Source organism: Mesocricetus auratus, unplaced genomic scaffold (assembly GCF_017639785.1).
Source record: "Mesocricetus auratus isolate SY011 unplaced genomic scaffold, BCM_Maur_2.0 Super-Scaffold_6730, whole genome shotgun sequence".
Lineage (NCBI taxonomy): Eukaryota > Metazoa > Chordata > Mammalia > Rodentia > Cricetidae > Mesocricetus > Mesocricetus auratus.
In genome coordinates, this window is record NW_024429184.1 from 78,274,103 (window position 1) to 78,280,381 (window position 6,279).

The window sequence follows — 6,279 nt, forward strand, 5'->3', positions numbered from 1 at the left end:
TGATACTTTCTGAGAATTTTTTTTTCCTGCCTCAGTTAATAAGGTAGTGCTTGGAACTATCCCAAAGTTGTCCTGTAGAGGTGAAAATGTTCTATTTTGTGAATTGACCATCATATGATGCCCTGTGAGCTAACCCAGAGCTGTGTCCTGTTTCCAAGATGTGAATAACCTTTGTCAGATCTAGGGAAAAATAGTTTTATGGGACTAGGGGTTGACTCAGCTGGTAAAGTGTTTGCCAAACCCGAGGACCTGCGTTTGATCTTCAGCACCCATGTAAAAAACTGAGTGGTGGCACGGGCGTGGTATCTCAGCACTTGGGGAGGTTGAGACAAGAAGATCCGTGGAGCACAGTGCCCAAGCAGGCCAGACATTTGAAATGAAAGATCATGTCTCAGTGGCGTTCCTCTGTACCCCATCCCAACACATACTTGTGTGTGTAACTCACAAACACATAAACAGTGATAAAAGCACTTAAAGAAAAAAGATACAGTTTTACATTAGTTTCTCTATAGCATGTATCTCTCTCCTTAGTTGGGGCGAGTGATTTTACACACAGCTGAAAGTACCTTTGCTTCCAGGTACTATTCACTCCATTCAGGACTATTCACTTTCCAGAAACCACCATGTCAGGGTCTGACCACCATGATCGTATGTGATTTAATACTGTATTTTACAAATAGCCTCACAAACTCTTTCCCTAGTTTGGTTCTGCTTTCAGAATTGTATTTGGTTTCAAAATGATAGAAGCCATGGATGAACACCGTGACTTTTGTAAAGTGCATGAAGAAGAAAGAGGATCCAGAGTGAGGCCTAGCTCCTAAATCCCGTCATGTAACTGCAGATCCACTCAGTCCAAGACTTCATGATTCTGCCTACCAAGCAGGCCTGTTTCCAGTTGGTTTGAAACACCTCCTTCATACCACCTTATTTCTGAAGCCTAGATGTGTTAGCACCTACCAAGATTTCGTGGTGGCACATTCTTCTCTGACTCTAGAAGGAAACTGTTTATGGGTGACCTCATACGCTGACCTTTTGTCTTTTGTAGAATTGGCACAAGCAAATAACACATGGCTAGTTCTTGTCTCATTTGGGCTTTTTCCTTCTAAAGTTTTTGCTGGACTTTGGCTTTCTTTGCACTTCAGTTTTCTCAACCTTTGGGTCACCCATCTGGTTTCCATTATAATTCATAACAGTAGCAAAATTCCAGTTATAAAGTAGAAACAAAAATAATTTTATGGTTAAGGGTCTCCACAACACGAGGAACTATATTTAAAGATTATAGCATTGGGAAGGTTGAGAGCCACTGCTCCCCCCTTTTTGTTTATTTGTTTTTGAAGACAGGCTTTCTCTGTATAATCCTGGCTATCCTGGAACTGGCTCTATGGATCAGGCTAGCCTTGAACTCACAGAGATCCACCTCTGCTTCCCAAATGCTGGGATTAAAGGCATGGCCTCCACCAGGTGAGAACTGCTATCTTTCCCGCCCCCCCCCCTTAATAGTTACTTATTTATTTTTATGTACAAGTACTCTGTTTGCATGGATGCCTGCATTACAGAAGAGGGTATCAGATCCCATTATAGGTGGTTGTGAGCCACCATGTGGTTGCTGAGAATTCAACCAGGACCTCTGGAAGAACAGCCAGCACTCTTAACTGCTGAGCTCTTTTTCCATCCCCAGAACTACTATCTTAATCTTTTTTTAACTGTAGACAGCACCTCATTGTAACTTCAATCTAAAAAAAAAATTACAGAGCAATCAGACAGCCAGACACACACACACACACACCCCTTGTTAGTTTTGTTTTAGCTACGTTACTGTTCTGGAAGCAGTAGTCTTCAGATCATTGGTAAGTATGATTCTCTTCTGGCTCCTTTTTCTCTGCCTCTTAAGAAAGGGTTTTACTGCGTAGCTCTGGATGGCCTGGAGCTCACTGTGTGGGCAGCTCACAGTGATCTGCCTGCTTCTTCCTCTCAAGTGCTGGAAATAAAGGCCTGTGCCATCATACTCCGCTCCTATCATCATCATCATTTAAATTTTGAAGCATGGGGGCTAGAGAGATGGTTCATCAGTTAAGAGTGCTGCTGCTGGCTGCTCTTGCAAAGGACCCAGGTTAAATTCCTAGCCCCCACATGGTAGTTTATAATTGACTGTAATTCCAGTTCTAGGGCACGTGATATCCTCTTCTTACCTCTGAGGCACAGACAAAACATTCTTATACATAAAATAAATACATCTGAATTTTAAAACGTTTATTCTCTTGTTGCCCACATGCGCCTGTGTATATTCATGTGTAGAGATCAGAGGGCAACTTACAGAAGTCACTTCTCTCTTGTGGGTACCAGGGTCAAACTCCATTTTCAGAAGCATCAATCCAAAGAATTAGGGAAGTTTCTGGGCTATGGTGGAACTTTGGCTCAGGGACTCTGCCTGGAACCAACGAATCTAGTTGGGATTCATGATTTCTTTTTTGCTGGTCCTCGGTGTTGCATTTGAGGGGGTGAATGAAGGATGGGCACGAGTGCCAGTGACCAAGTCAACTCTGCAAAGAGATGTGGCTCAACAGCTGGTGAGATCTAGATTTCAAAGGCTTCTGGTCACACCGTAGCTCTTAGTTCTGTGTGACTTCTTACTCTTTGCTGAAAGAGGCTCCCTGGGGACCCTCCACTCTCCGTGCTTTGATAATTGACAACTTGAAGGAGTTAGACCTTTTAGTTTCAAGAGTGAGAAGGTGAAGTGAGGTACACTGTTGAATCTTTATAGTGAATTCTAAAGCACGTTTGACTTTAGGGTGAATCGTTACCCTGTGGCAAGGTTGTCAGGTCAGTGGATGGGTGAGTGAGCTCCAAAAGACAGTGGTAACCTCAGAAATCTGAGCGTGCTAAAGGGACTTGCAGGTTTTTGTTTGTTGTTTGAAGACAGGGTTTTACTCTGTAGCCCTGGCTGTCCTAAAATTCACTCACAGAGATCTGCCTGCCTCTGCCTCCTGAGTGCTGGGACTAAAGGCGCGCACCACTACCGCCTGCTGTTTGTTTTTAATTTAGGGAGTGCTTTATGTTTCTGAACACAGGCTTTGTAACTCTGAATGGAAAATGTCTTAGAGTTCTTGTCTCTTGCAAAGCTGTTTGGGGATAGGATTCATCAGGGCTGTAGGCTTTCCTGATCTAAGATGCTCCCTCAAAAAAGCTATGCAAAGGACTCCAGTGTTCTTGATGAAGTTTTCAGAAGGTACTGGATAACTAACACCCATATAACCTTGACTCTCTGTGAACTCTGTTTTCAAAATTTTTACAAGAATGCTTGTTTCTAAATTTCCACATGGAATGATAAATGTTACAGATTGAAAACTGAGCAGAAGGGGGACGGCAGACTCAGACTTACACATACAGACTCTTTTAGAACAACTTTGTTCCATATATGACTTTATATAGGACTGCTTAAGAAAAAAGCTCTTGGGGTGCACATGCCTTTATTCTCAGCACAGGCGGATCTCTGTGAGTTCAAGGCCAGCCTGGTCTACAGAGAGAGTTTCAGGACAGCCAGGGCTACACACAGAAAGACTCTGTCTCGAAAAACACAGCAAAACAAAAAACAAAAAAAGAAAAACCTCTTTGCTTGGTGTTTCCCTTTGTTTCTTTTTTAAAAAGATTTATCTTTAATTGTGTTTATGTGTGTGTTTGTGTTTGCCTCCTCACCCCCAAAAAGGAGCAGAGGGGGGTTCAGTTTGTGTTGCCTGTATATTCAGCGCAGCATGGTCAAACTTCTAGTGGCCAGACCCTAAAGAAAACTGAGTCCTTCCCCACCTGCACCCCTGCCAGAGGCCATCAATTGTAAAGAGCTGCATTTCAGCATCATTATCACAGTGTTTAGGAGTTCTCTTCGATGCCTTTCTGTCAGGCTGTTAAATTGGTGGGGGTGGGAGGTATGAGTATAGATTGTCATAGAAGCCTTCTGTGCCTCTTTCTCAGCTGTGAGTCCGCAGTCACTAACACCACGGCAGACTCGTTTTGGCAGCACATACACCGATATTGGAATGATACAGAGAAGCGTAGCATGGCCCCTGCACAAGGCTTTAATTTCCTTTACATTTAAAAGATTCTTTTTTTGGTTATGAATTTTCTCCTTATTGGTAATGTTCTCTTGCTATTAACCCTAACCCTTTCTCTTCACAGCATTCCCCCCTCCCCCTTTTTTTCTTTCTTTTGAGACAGGATCTCACTATGTTAATGTAGCCCTGACTGGCATGTAACTTTCTGTGTAGGCCAGGGTAACCCTGAATTTACATAGATCAGCTTGCCTGTGCCTCCTGAGTGTTGTGATTCAGGACCTGTGTAACCGTGCCTGGCCTTTCTTCCTTTTAGTTAAGCATCCTTCTCTGTTTTCCACCTCCATCCACTCCCTTCCTTAATTTCATTCATTTTCTATTTCTGTATTTACCCAAAGTACTTTTTAACTTGATAGTATATTCTCCCTCATGTTTGCAGTTTCTGCCCTATAGTCAATTGAAGTGTAGGAGTGGACTTTGAGTCATTTTAAGTGGCACTGGGGAATGAACTCTTGAGAATGTGTTGCTCACTGAGAAGATACTGAAAGAAAACGAGGAAGTATCCAGACCAGTGGATGTGCACATTGATACACAGAAACATAAGAAACGGGAACCAGCAAAGCAATGTGGCTGCAGAAAGAGCATAACTCCTATGTAAGAACGGGCACTGTCCCAGAACCACAGACCACCGGCGAACGCCAAGAGTGGGAGAAGCAGTCTTCCCCAGGGAAGATCATACAGATTAGTTATCCAGTAACAGTGTACAGGCTGAGCAAGTTGTACTTACATAATTAGCAACACAGACACCAGCAACAACAACAAAGAAAAAGAGGCCATGGATTTTTTTGGTGGGGGTGTGCATGGAAGGGGTTAGAGGGAGGAAAGGTAAGGGGGAAGTGATGTCATTATAATCTCAGATTTAAAAAAGTGATAAGCCTTAGAATGGGCCATTAAACAGCATCCTTCCATGCTTGGTTTCAGCTTTGGTTCCTTCCCTCACCCCCATCAAAGACAGACTGTGACCTGAAAGTGTAAGTCAAATAAACTTTCTCCTTCCCGGTTGTTGTTGGTCATGGTATTTGTCACAGCAACAAGAAAGGAGACTAGGACAAGTGTGATTGGAGCTTCCAGGAACTGAGGGACATGACAAAGACACCAGACCTAAGCTGTTGAGAAAGACCAAAGGAACTGAGAAAAGAAAGCTAAAGCACAGAAATCCATTCATGAAATTATAGCAGAAAACTTCAAATTTAAACAAAAGAGGAGAGTCATTTCAAATCCTAAATAGGTGTGGCTGGAGAAGAAGCTAGCCGTGGCACATTTAGCGATGAGCAAAGGGGTCAAGACTGGGCTGGTGAAACCCACAGAAACAGCTGACCTGAATAATGGGGAGCTCTTGGACCCCCTACTGATGGCTGAGAGGCCAGCATAGGACTGATCCAGACCCCCTGAACGTGGGTGTCAGTGAGGAGGTCTTGGTGTTCTTTGGGGCTTGGGCAGTAGATCAGTATTTATCCCTGGCATCCAAATGGACTTTGGGAGCCCATACCACATGGAGGAATGCTCTCTCAGCTTGGACACATCGGGGAGGGCCTAGGCCCTGCCCTAGATTGTATGACTGATTTTGGAGATCTCTCCCCCCCCCCCGGAGAGGAGTGGGGATTGGGTGGGTGGGGATGGGAAGAGGGAAGTGAGGAGCTGGGATTGACATGTGAAGCAAGCTTGTTTCTAATTTAAATAAAAAGGTTAAAATAAAAAGGATCCAAGTAATAAAACACTGATACATGTAGGCATGTAACAGAATATTGTCAGGCTTCTTAACACAAACTGTTAGAGCTATGAAAGCATGGAGTTTTGTTTTTTACAGGGATTGATTTATTTTGGCCAGTGGTTTGAGGGTATTGTCCAGTTTGGGGAACACATGGATCAGGAAACAGCCTTAAATAGGAAGTGATGCCCAGGTCCCTACTCCAGCAGCCTACTTCCTCCAAATTGGCTCTACTGCTACTTTCCACAAACTTGGAAAACCATACTACATCGTAACACTCTGCCCATGGTTCCTGTATGCACACAACAATGTTATAACACCAAATCAACTTCAAAAAGCCTTCGTTGCCTTAGAATTCCAAATGTTCAAAGGTCTACAAATACTAAGATCCAAGGCAGTCTTTTCTTCTTTCAACAATGATTGTTGTATGCAGCAAAATTATTTTATCTTTTAAATTTGATGAAGAAA

General features: G+C 43.3%; 1 non-coding gene across 1 annotated transcript; it reads left to right on the plus strand.

The window, feature by feature from the left end:
- The first annotated feature begins 4,000 nt into the window (after positions 1–4,000).
- LOC121139038 lies at positions 4,001–4,104 on the plus strand. Its single transcript, XR_005875896.1, has one exon. It is a non-coding gene; the product is annotated as a U6 spliceosomal RNA (small nuclear RNA).
- The last annotated feature ends 2,175 nt before the right edge of the window (positions 4,105–6,279 follow it).